At 50.3% G+C, this 10,921-nt stretch overlaps 1 protein-coding gene across 1 annotated transcript in view; it reads right to left on the bottom strand.

Moving 5' to 3' along the window:
- The window catches only part of LOC113978553 (GDNF family receptor alpha-4), a 73,228-nt gene extending 69,517 nt beyond the window's left edge, over window positions 1-3,711 (bottom strand). The window contains exon 1 of the mRNA XM_027705578.1: window positions 3,022-3,711. The gene's annotated coding sequence lies outside the window, so the exon portion shown is untranslated. The remainder of the gene's footprint in view (window positions 1-3,021) is intronic.
- Between the last annotated feature and the right edge of the window lie 7,210 nt (window positions 3,712-10,921).

The raw sequence follows: 10,921 nt of genomic DNA, 5'->3' as shown, positions 1-10,921 counted from the left end.
TCTTAATTCTTTTTTTTCTCTCCTCCTTTACTCTTTTTTCCTTCACTTTTTTCCCCTCCTCTTTCCCGCTTTTTCCCCTTTTCCTTCACTCCTTTTTTCCCCTCCTCCTTCGTTCTTTTTCCCTTCATTCTTTTTTCTCTCCTCCTTCACTCTTTTTTCCTTCACACATTTTTCCTCTCCTCCTTCACTCTTTTCCCTCCTCTTCCTCCACTTCTTCCCCTCCTCCTTCACTCCTTTTTCCTCTCCTCCTTCACTCTTTTTTCCCCCTTCTGATGTTTTCTGATTTCAGCATCACACACAGTGAGGTAGATCCCAAACTCTGCCCCTCTGGATCAGCCCCTGAATTTGTGGGGGCAGCAGGACAGGGAGTGAGGGGGATGAGCACACAAATCACCTGCAGAGAAGCAGAGAAAGCACCAATTCCCTTAATCCCTGCCCTTCCCTGTCCCAGGAGCTGTTGGAGTCACCAGCTATCGACCATTCCATGCTGGGCCATCAACTTTTGGCACCCAACACATCGGATGACAGGGATGGAGAGAGCTTTGTGTCCCATCAGAGCTCAGCAGCACGTGGGAGGTGCAAACAGAGCCACAACACACTTTGAACCAGGCAGGGAAGCTGCCAAAAAAGCCTTGGGACAACCAGGTGTTCCCTGTCCATGCTTTGTCCATCGAGGTGGACTCAACCCTTGGCAGGTTCTACCTCAACACCAGCCTGGTCTTTCCTCAATTCCCCTCATCACCAACTGCTGCCCCCTGAATGGTTCTCCCACATCCTTGGCATGTTCAAGGTGGCACCACAGCAAGAAAATCCAACCTGGGGGAGTCCTGCAAGTCCCCATGTTAAGATCACAGAAACATGGAATGGTTTGGGTTGGAAGGGACATTAAAGATCATCCAGTTCCACCCCCTGCCATGGGCAGGGACACCTTCCACTAGCCCAGGGTGCTCCAACTTGGCCTTGGACACTTTCAGGGACTCAGGGCTAGCCACAGCTTCTCTGACCAACCTGGGACAGGGCCTCACCACCCTCATAGACAGCAATTCCTTCCCAAAATCCATCTAACCCTGCTCTCTGGCAGTGGGAAGCCATTCCCTGTGTCCTGTCCCTCCATCCCTTGTCCCCAGTCCCTCTCCAGCTCTCCTGGAGCCCCTTCAGGCCCTGCGAGGGGCTCTCAGCTCTCCCTGGAGCCTTCTCTTCTCCAGGGGAACCCCCCCAGCTCTCCCAGCCTGGCTCCAGAGCAGAGGGGCTCCAGAATCCTGGCAGCAGCTCCGGGGCCTCCTCTGGACTCTCTCCAGCAGCTCCATGAACACACAAACCCATATCCATGCCTCTGGAAAATCTAACCCTCCTTAGAAGGTGCAGATGGCACAGGTCCAACATCTGGGCATCTCCTGAGAGATGACACATCCCACCAGTGCCCACAGCTCCCCTGCTTGGATGCTCAACAGCCCCAGGACTGTAATTCCCCTCTGACATTGCTCCTCCACCTCCAAGGAGCAGCCCTGAACCCTCAGAAAGTTCTCACTTTGCCCTTTTTTCCCTGGACTTGCAGGCTCCAGGGATTGCCTTGCAATCCCAGGAAGATATTTCCTTGGCTCTCTGCAGATCTGCATCACTTTACTGCCTCCCTGGGAAAAAAACAAGGTCCTGGATTTCTCCACCTCCTTCCACACACCTTTTCTGCTGTGAACTCCACACTGACTTTTCCCCCCAGTGATCAACACCAGGAGTTCCCTTTTCCAAAGCAAATTTCCCCTCAGCCTGTGGGATCTGAACATCTTCTGAGTCTTCATATGAAGCAAGGGCAGCTTGGGCAGGGCTTGGAGCACCCTGGTCTGGTGGAAGGTGTCCCTGCCCACGGCAGGGGGTTGGAAGGAGATGATCTTTCATGTCCCTTCCAACCCAAACCATTCCATGATTCTCTCTAATCTGCCCAGGGGGCTCCAAAATTATTAGGGGTGGACAGACTGACACACACACACGAGATTCATTGTCCCAGGAAACCAGAGGCAGAAGAATAACAACATTAACTTATTCACCTTCAGTTGAATCGACTGGTTAATTCCTACCAGCCTGAAGGGTTTTCTCCAGGGAAACCTGTGTTTGGCCACTGGATTTGTTGTGAGAAGACGGAGTTCTTGGCACTTGCTTGAGGAGAGAGGGAAGAATCTTGGCAGCAGCAACCCACATTTTTTTTTGGAAAACATTCACTTCTGAGTCCCAGCACGAGGGAAGGTGACAGTGAGAGTGATTGTCCACGTGTGGCTCGGAGCCAACCCCTCAGGGAGGTCATACCAAAGCTCCTGCCTTCCTCACCTCCAGCTCCAGGGAGTTCAGGGCCAGGGCTGAGGGCAGGAATTCTCATTCCTGGGAGTAGGGAGGGTTTGGGAGGCGGAGAGGGTGAAATGGGGTCTAAGGTCCCACAAACGGGGCTCTTCTGCTGGAGAGGAGGAGCCACCTCCCCAAATATTTACAGGCAGAGCCCAGAGCCTGCCCAAAATCATCACCCACCACAGAGCCACCTCCCAGCCCCACCACCAAATGGCCATCCAGGCTCTTGGTTGGCCAACTCCATCTTCCCATGGCACCTTCAACGTGAACGTGGGAATATCTGGGATGCAGGGAAAAGGGGGGGTGGGAAAACTTTGGCCAAGTCTGGATTCCAAGTGCACCAGGCAGCGGAGCGACCCTGTGCCTACTGACACTGTCCCCGTCCCAAAGGCTAAACCCAGGCCCCTGGTTGAGCTCAGGGACACCCCAAGAACCTGCAGATCCTGCACCATTTATCCCTCATGCCCGTGACTCACAAATCTCCCCAAAAAAATCCCACCCTGGCTCAGGCCCAGCTCAAACTGAGCCCCTGCAACTTCTCTTTCTGTCAGAAATGAGGAAGAAAAAACAGCCCAAACATTTCACTCCAAACTTTTCCCTCTCCCTGCCTCCTGCTGTTGCTGTGTCCCCTCCCCTCCCTGTCTTACAGGAGTGTGACTAATCCTCTTCCTCCCCTCTCGCTATTACCTTGAAGGTATTTATAGAGCGGGATCGTGTTCCCTCCTGTGCCTTCCTCCCCTTTTCAGCTCCGGGTAAGCAAAGAATCCTCAGGCATCTCTCACGTGGCTCATCCTTCCCGAGGTCGTGCTCAACCCAAGAAAGGCTTTGCCTCTTGGAGAGGACACTTCAGGCTCTCCAAGAAGCTCCTGATGGGCTTGTTTTCCAAACACACGTCCCTGACCCCTCGCCGGCTCCGTGTGAGTGTGAATTCCCACACACCTGCTTTAGGAAAAAGGGGATTTATCTGTTCCTGAGAAATCAGACAGAGCCAACATTTATTTCATGCTATCTCAGGTCATTGCCAGTGTTTTCTGCCTCCTGAGCTGGGAGCAGCGTGAAGGAAGACGAATGTAGGGGGTTGAAAGGGATTAAAGTGGAACATGTTTGTCCAACATCCTCCGCAGGTTGCCTGAGGGATGGGCAGTGCCTGCAGGGAAAGGGTGGCCTCAGTGCTGGGCTTAAATTAGTTAATTAATGACATTCAAAATGCTGGTCCAAATGCCCCAGAACTGCCTCGTTCATGTCACTAAACTCCCTTAATCCATGTTATTAAACTTCCTTCCCCTTCAGAGCGGAGCAATCCCTGGCAAACCCACCGGGAACGGGCCTTGGCTCGTGGTGTCTCCTGAGCAAAGCCCAGGAATTGCCTGGTTGGCCTTGGCCAAAACCCCCTCAGGGATTTTAACAGGTGTGCCAAGCAAATTCCCGTTGCTCCAAAGGCTCCTGGGCACTGTGTGACCTCTGTGACCCTCAGCAGAGTCACCAAATCCAGGTAGTTCCAACCACCTGGTCTGTGAAACAGCTGGAAATCTCTCACTGGATTTCTTCCTTCCTCTTTAAGCCATGGAAAAATACATTCCCTAGGAAAATGTGGGGGTTGCAAGTAGAAAAACAAGGCAGTAAATGATGTTTTAATCTTATTTTCTTTTTGTTCGTGGTTTTTTTTTAGCTGGATAAATTGGAATGATGGTTCCTTGGCTGCTCCCTCCCATCACCAGGTGCTTTCTCGGAGGACAAGAAACCTTGGTGGCTTAGGTTGGGCTCATCTCATTGAACTCAGAGTCAAATCAAGGAAAAATCTGAAATTATCACCTTGATTTGCTTCGTAGCCCTTGGAAATAACACCAGTGTGCAGAGAGGGTAAATGTCCCTTTGGACTCGTCTCCAGGATTGAAAGGAAAAGCTCAGGAGAGCAGGTGAAAACCAGGAGTGGTGAAACCTTCCATCTCCTGCCGGGACCATCCCTGACCAGTGTGTGGGCAGAGGAAAAGTGGGAAACAAATTCCATTCCCCTTCCTGTCCGGGGCCCCTCTGGGAAGCCCATTTTCTGTTTTCTGAACAAAAGCAGGTGAAACAAAAGAGGAACATCTGGGCCTTTATTTCAGCCCTCGTTTTTCTTTCCCTGGAATTATCTTTAATAAGCACTTTATTTTCCCCTCTTTATCTTTTATTTCAATTTTTTTTTCCATCCCTGATTTGTCACTGTTGTTCCAAAGCCAAATTGCACCAAAAGCTCAGTATTTATTTCCTGGGAAACGAGTTTTCTGTTTTCCAACCTTGCTCTTCTATCAGAGACTTTGCACCTCTGAACTAAAAACCCTTAGGCAGAGCACATCCCTAATCCCAGGGCTAGGCAGGATCACTGATCCCTGTGTAGGGAATCTGGGAAGATTTTCAGAGCAGATGAATCCCTTGAACTCAGTTTCTGACTGAGCACCAAAACAAGAGCTCGGTGGGTTGTAGGCACAGCAAAAAATCCCATTGTTCCTGAAATTTGGATCCCTGCTTCCCACAAACACCAACATCCCGACTCAAACCCTGGTTCTGCCTCACAGGAATTTCTCTTCCCTTAAAAATATCCTTATTTTACACCAGAAACAGGTGCTGTAATTCCTCATCCCATGGGACAACATCCAACCCGTGGATTAAACACTTCTGGGGGGGGATTCACCGGATTTCTTTTTGCTGTTTGGGGCTTTTTTTTGTTTTGTTTTGTTCCTGTGTTTGTCGGTTTGGTTTTTTTGCTGCAGCCCTTCCATTATAATTAAAATTATTGGTCCTGTGATACCATCTAACGACCTCAATTAGAGATCTGCACCCCCTGGAGTCAGGTACTTAATTACTCCCAGGCTTTCCAGCTTTCCAGAACACATTAAGGATTGGCCTGGCTGGGTCTGGAGGGGGGAGGGATGAAGCAATAGCAGGAGAGGGAGATAAATTCCCATCATTATTCCCAGGAGGGTGGTAACTCTGAAGCTGCTTTTCCCTGGATGTGTGTCCACACTCCACACTGATGGATGAGTCCCCGAGCTGTCACTTCACCTGCAGCCTCACATCCCCTTTTGCAGGCAGGAGAATCCAACCCTTAGGGCTTCCCTGGATCCAGAACATCCCTCAGACCTTCACAGTCCTACACTTTTCCTCCTCCCAGCTCCTGGATTCCCTGTTGAGCTTCATCTGCATCTTCTGTCCAACACCTCAGGAGCCTCTTCTCCTCTGCTCCAGGGAGAAGATTCAGACCAAATCCAGACCAGAATCAGCTCAAGACCTTCTCCAGTGTCTGCCTTCCCAAATTTCTGGCCCTGATGGAAAAGTCTTGCGGTGCAAGTTGAATGAAGTTCCCAAAACAGCAGGAGAGCTTCCAAGGCTGTATCCTAGAGGAAGTTCCTCATCTGCATCTCAGGACACTTCCTTTAGTTTTTCCCTCCAATTAACATCCTAAATGATCACAAACAGGAGCTAAAATTCCTAATGGAATAGGGACAATCAGGAAATTCTTTGGGGATGTGGCACCCAACCACCTTTCAGGAGTTTCTCAGGGCAGCACTTGTGGTTTTAAGGTTTGCTGATGAGTCCCCAGGTGATCCCACCAGCTTCCCAAAGAGAAACCTGCTCTTCTCCCTTCCCTGAAGTAGCCATTTGTTGCCCAGGTTGAAATCAAAGCTTTTATGCACAGAATCATGGAATCATGGAATGGTTTGGGTTGGAAGGGACCTTAAAGACCATCTCATTCCACCCCGTGCCATGGGCAGGGACAACTTACACTATCCCAGGTTGCTCCAAGCCCCATCCAACCTGACCTTGGACACTTCAATGGAATTATTTAGGTTGGAAAACACCTTTGAGATCATTGAATCCAACCATTTCACATTTTTCCTGCATCAATTCCCTGCCAAAGAGCGAGTCCCACAGTCCTGCCCAAACCTGGGGGTTGGGGGTGCTGAGGGGTTCAGTACCAAAACCACACCTCAACCATCATGAAGATGTATTCCCAACTCACAGCTCCAGTCCTTCCTAATTCCACCACCTTGCAAGGCAGAGAATACGTTCCCTTGGAGGTTTTTATGGACTGTGAGCACTCAGAGCACCTTTCCCACACCAGAAGGAAAGCTCTGCTGGGATGACTCCAAAAGATGCCGTGGCTGTGACAGGCAGCCCAAGGTGAGCATTTTGCCTCTCCAAAAGCCTCTCAGCACCTCTCAAGGGTTCTGTTCCCTCACCAAAAAGAAGAAACAAACCTCTTGGGAGGGGAGGGGAAAAAAAAAATGTACCGTGCAACTGCTGTAACTCGGGTCAGATCAACCAAACCCCTGCAAGGAGGAGGGAATTCCTCACTCAGGCAAACTCAGCCTTTCTGAGGCTTTGCACAAACAGGCCACAAGTGCTTTTGATTCGTTCCAAACCCTGTCTAATCACTCAACATGCAGGTTTGTTCTGCTCCCCATTAGGAGGTGGCAAACACGTTGTCTTCACCCCACAGCCTTTGTTAGAGAAGGTTGTGTGTGTGGATTTATGTCAAATATCAAAGGGAAGCACCAGGCAGCAACAAAGGGAAAAATGCACAGGGGCAGATGCAGAACATAAAAATCACAAAGTTAGAGAATCATAAAATCATAAAATCCCAGAAGAACAGAATGGTTTGGGTTGGAAGGGACCTTTGAGACCACCCAGTTCCACCCCCTGCCATGAGCAGGGACCCCTTCCACTGGAATGAGCAAGGGACAGGAAGAAATTAAAGGTGTAATTATGGTGGAGGTGACACTTATGAGGGGTCCAGATTGGGCAGCAGAGAAAAAAAAAATAGAGCAAAGCCCTCAATAAAGGCTGGAACAGTAAAAGGAGACGAACTGAGAAATTCAAACCCCTTTTTGACTGATTTGTGTCAAATTCTCACGGAAAGGACCACGTGAGCTCTGCACAAGTGGTGGCACAGACACCAGGGCTGCTCCTTTTTTGGAGCCATCATCCAAGTGAAGGGTCCCTTCCCATGAGGCTGGAGCTGCCCTGTGTTTCCCTGGCTCTGACTGATCCAGGAGGATGGGATTTCCCAGGGGGCCTCTGCAGAGACACCGGTCACGCTCATTTCATGCAAAGCTCGGAGCAAAGCCCGATGGTTTTCAGGGATTGTGTTCAATTCACCACCTCTTAAAGCCTCCTGGAGCTCTCCTGAGACCTGGCCTGAACACTTTTGCTGGGTCCAGTTCAGCTCTGAGGCTCCAGGGCTCCCAAAATTGTTCCTGTTCCTGCCCATCTGAAGAGCTGAGCGCTTCCCACAGGCACTTCCAACCCTTGTGGGGTTTGCAGGAATTACTGGCTCAGCTCCCTGGGGGCAGAAAAGACCCAAAACATGTGAGCTCAGTGCCTCCTGCTGCACAAACCACCTGCAGTCAAAGCCCTGCAGCTCAGACAGGAACATTAAAGCTGAGTTTTAACTCCAATTACGCACTTGGCCTTTGGTTTTCCATTGTACAAGTGACAGGAAGAGAGGAGGAAAAGCAAAACCCACCTGTTTCTCAGGTCTCAACTCACAGCCCTTCAGCATCTGGAGCTGTTTAAAAACTCCCATCCCAAAGGCATCCTGGACTGCCATCCCCCCTTGGGGGGAGAGAATAGATGGCTGAGCCTGGGGCTGTGTGAACTGTGAGCAATCTGATCCCCCTTCTGGAAGAAGCCCCGGGAAACCTGTCCCATCCCTCCCTCCTCACAAACCAGCTGCCTGCACTCGTGTGTCAAAGAGCCCCTTCCAACCCACGTGTCAGCGTGGGGAGTGCTGATGACTCTGCCAGAGCTCTCAGGGAGGAATCACAGGCAGGATTTTCCAGTTGGATTCTATAAATCAAGGCCAAGACACAACTGGTGCTGCTGCACCTTTCATGCAAACTGCTTCCCAGATGGATTTGAAGGGGAAAACGGAATCACAGAATCACTTAAATTGGAAAAGGTCCCCGAGGTCATCGAGTCCAACCATCCCCCAGCTCTGCCAAGGCCACCACTGACCCACGTCCCCAAGTGCCACATCCACAGGGATTTTAAATCCCTCCAGGGATGGGGATCCACCACTGCCCTGGGCAGCTGTGCCAGGGCTGGACAACCCTTTCCAGGAAGGAATTGTCCCCAATATCCAACCTAAACCTCCCCTGGCACAACTTGAGGCCGTTCCCTCTCCTCCTGTCCCTTGTTCCCTGGGAGCAGAGCCTGACCCTCCCCCAGCTCCCCCCTCCTGTCAGGGAGTTGCAGAGCCAGAAGGTCCCCCCTGAGCCTCCTTTTCTCCTGTGGAAGAAGGAGATGGATTCCCATGGCGGGAGGAGGAAAGAGATGAGACTTGAGGGTGGCAGGGTGTGACCAGGGCAGTTTTGAGCTGGGATTATGTATCTGTTCCAAAAGAATATCCAGGGAAACACTATTTTTCTCCATGAGGACCACGAGGTTTATTCAGTCTCTCCCTCTCTGGGGGTTCATTCACTCCTTTAAGCCACAGGCAGCTCAATCCCAGTTCTCCCCACAGCTCCAGTCTGGTGGACCAGAGAGTGCAGGAGACAACCAGGACACTCCAGAGGTCTGTCCATGCCCTGCACCTTCATGGATGCCATTCCCAATGGAAGGGAAGGATGTGTCACTGCTGAGTGACCGAAAGAGGACTTCTCACCATAAAACCACAGGACACTTTGGGTTGGGAGGGACCTTTTTAGGGTCATTTAGTCAAAAATCCCCCGTGATGGGCACTGACATCTTCAACTAGACCAGGCTGCTCAGAGACACACCCAGCCTGGTCTCAAATGTTTCCAGGGATGGGGCATCCACCACCTCCCTGGGCAGCCTGTGCCAGGGTTTTCCCATCCTCATTGGAAAAGTCTTGTTTACCAAGACTTGCTTTACTTGCATCAGCTCTGGCAAGATGCAGGAAGATGCCTGGGAATATCCATGAGGATAACAACCTTTCCTAACACCCACCCAGCTCCCCACAGCTCAGCAGCAGCTGTTGCTTCCCTTGGGATCAGACCCAAATCCTGGAGGGCTCACAGGGGGTTTAAGTGTGGTGTGACCATAGAAGGTCCCTGTTTTTCCTGAACACTCATTTTTCTTCCCTGTGGCAGCCCCAGGTTCTCCTCCAGCCGGGATAAATGGAGGTTTCACTGATGGAAACTCTTCCTGCTCTCCATAAAACAATCCTTGTCCTGGACACTCTCCCTGCCCGCTCACACCCAACTCAGTTTTCCTCCTTTTCCACCTCCAGGACCAAATGTCCATCCACTGCTCCACTTCCCACCCCCCTCTTCAAACTCATCCTCTCAACCAGGATGTTCTCCCAGGAATCCAGTCCCACCAGAGCCACATTTGAACCTTGGAAGCTGTGATGGACAAAGAGGTGAAGGCACCACACGAGGTGGTGGAATTGTCCTCCCAGCCCTATTCCCTCTCCCACTATCCCAGCTCCCAGCATCCAGGAGTGAAGTTCACTGCCAGGAGGTGTTGCCAGAGGGGGTTTTGACAGATGCTTTTGAAACAAGGGAGCAGCAGCTTGACAGGAACAAGCTTTTCATAGTTTTCTTCCTTTTGATATTTTCCCTGTGAAATGTGTTTTTCCGAAATAAAAAAAAAACAAACCCCACAACTCTTTTAGCAGGAGAACTACCTTTCAATTTGTCCTTTTCACTTCTGGGCCGAGAAGAAAGAGGTCGTTTATACATTTTTTAAGGAAGCAGAAGGAATATAAAGTCCACTGGAGGGAAAAAGAAGTCATGGATACCTCGGGAGCAGGGGTCTTCCATCAAAAAGGTGGCAAACCCGGGCGACATTACGAGCCATGTTTAAAAATGACCAAGTGGAAAGTTATAAAAATGAACAAGCCTTGTGTGGAAAATGAAGGAGGGAATTTCAGGCATGATACAAGTCATCTGTGAAAACTGCCAGGAGAGCAGGGAAGACGTTTCTGTCTCCAAAAAGCAAAATAAAATGCTACTCGCAGTAATTCATACTAATTATTAGCCTTAAGTAGTACTAATTTTTACCCAGCTGTAATTACTATTTAAGGCTCTGGGAAAAAAATAAAAGATTTTCTGGATGTGGGAAAGATCCTTGCAGAGGAATTTGCAGAGTGTTTGAGGGCAGCCTGTTGAGGGAGAAGTTTTATTTCTCCTCTGCACCGACACGGGGAGACATAAATATCCCATTCCTATTGATGCAAAGAACGGATTGCTCCTGTCAGAACTGCCAAAGCCACTAATTTAAGGAGCATTTCCCTCTCTCACATGCACAAATGCATTTTTCAAGAGGTTTGGCTGGTTTTATTTTTAGATTTTGCTCTTCCCCCCCCGGGATCTGAGTTCCCAAACCAGGTGAAAAATCCACCGGCTGATCTCCGGTGTTTGATTTCGCCCGTGAGGAGCCCGTAGGAAGCACATGCCAGGAATTATGGAAATGGCTGCGTGAAGGAAAACTTGCCAGGGAGGGAAAAGGCAGCAGCTGTGGGCAGAAGAAAAGCCAGATGGCATTTGGGGATCCTGCCCTCCATCCCAACAGTCCAGAACTGCCTCTTGATCCCATGGGGACCTCACAGCAAACTCCAGCTTCCAACTCTGCCCAGACT

The sequence above is a fragment of the Neopelma chrysocephalum genome, unplaced genomic scaffold (assembly GCF_003984885.1).
Source record: "Neopelma chrysocephalum unplaced genomic scaffold, ASM398488v2 Primary Assembly neopelma1_345, whole genome shotgun sequence".
Taxonomy (NCBI): domain Eukaryota; kingdom Metazoa; phylum Chordata; class Aves; order Passeriformes; family Pipridae; genus Neopelma; species Neopelma chrysocephalum.
Note: the sequence above shows the minus strand (reverse complement) of the source record. Positions and strands in the feature narration are given on the sequence as shown.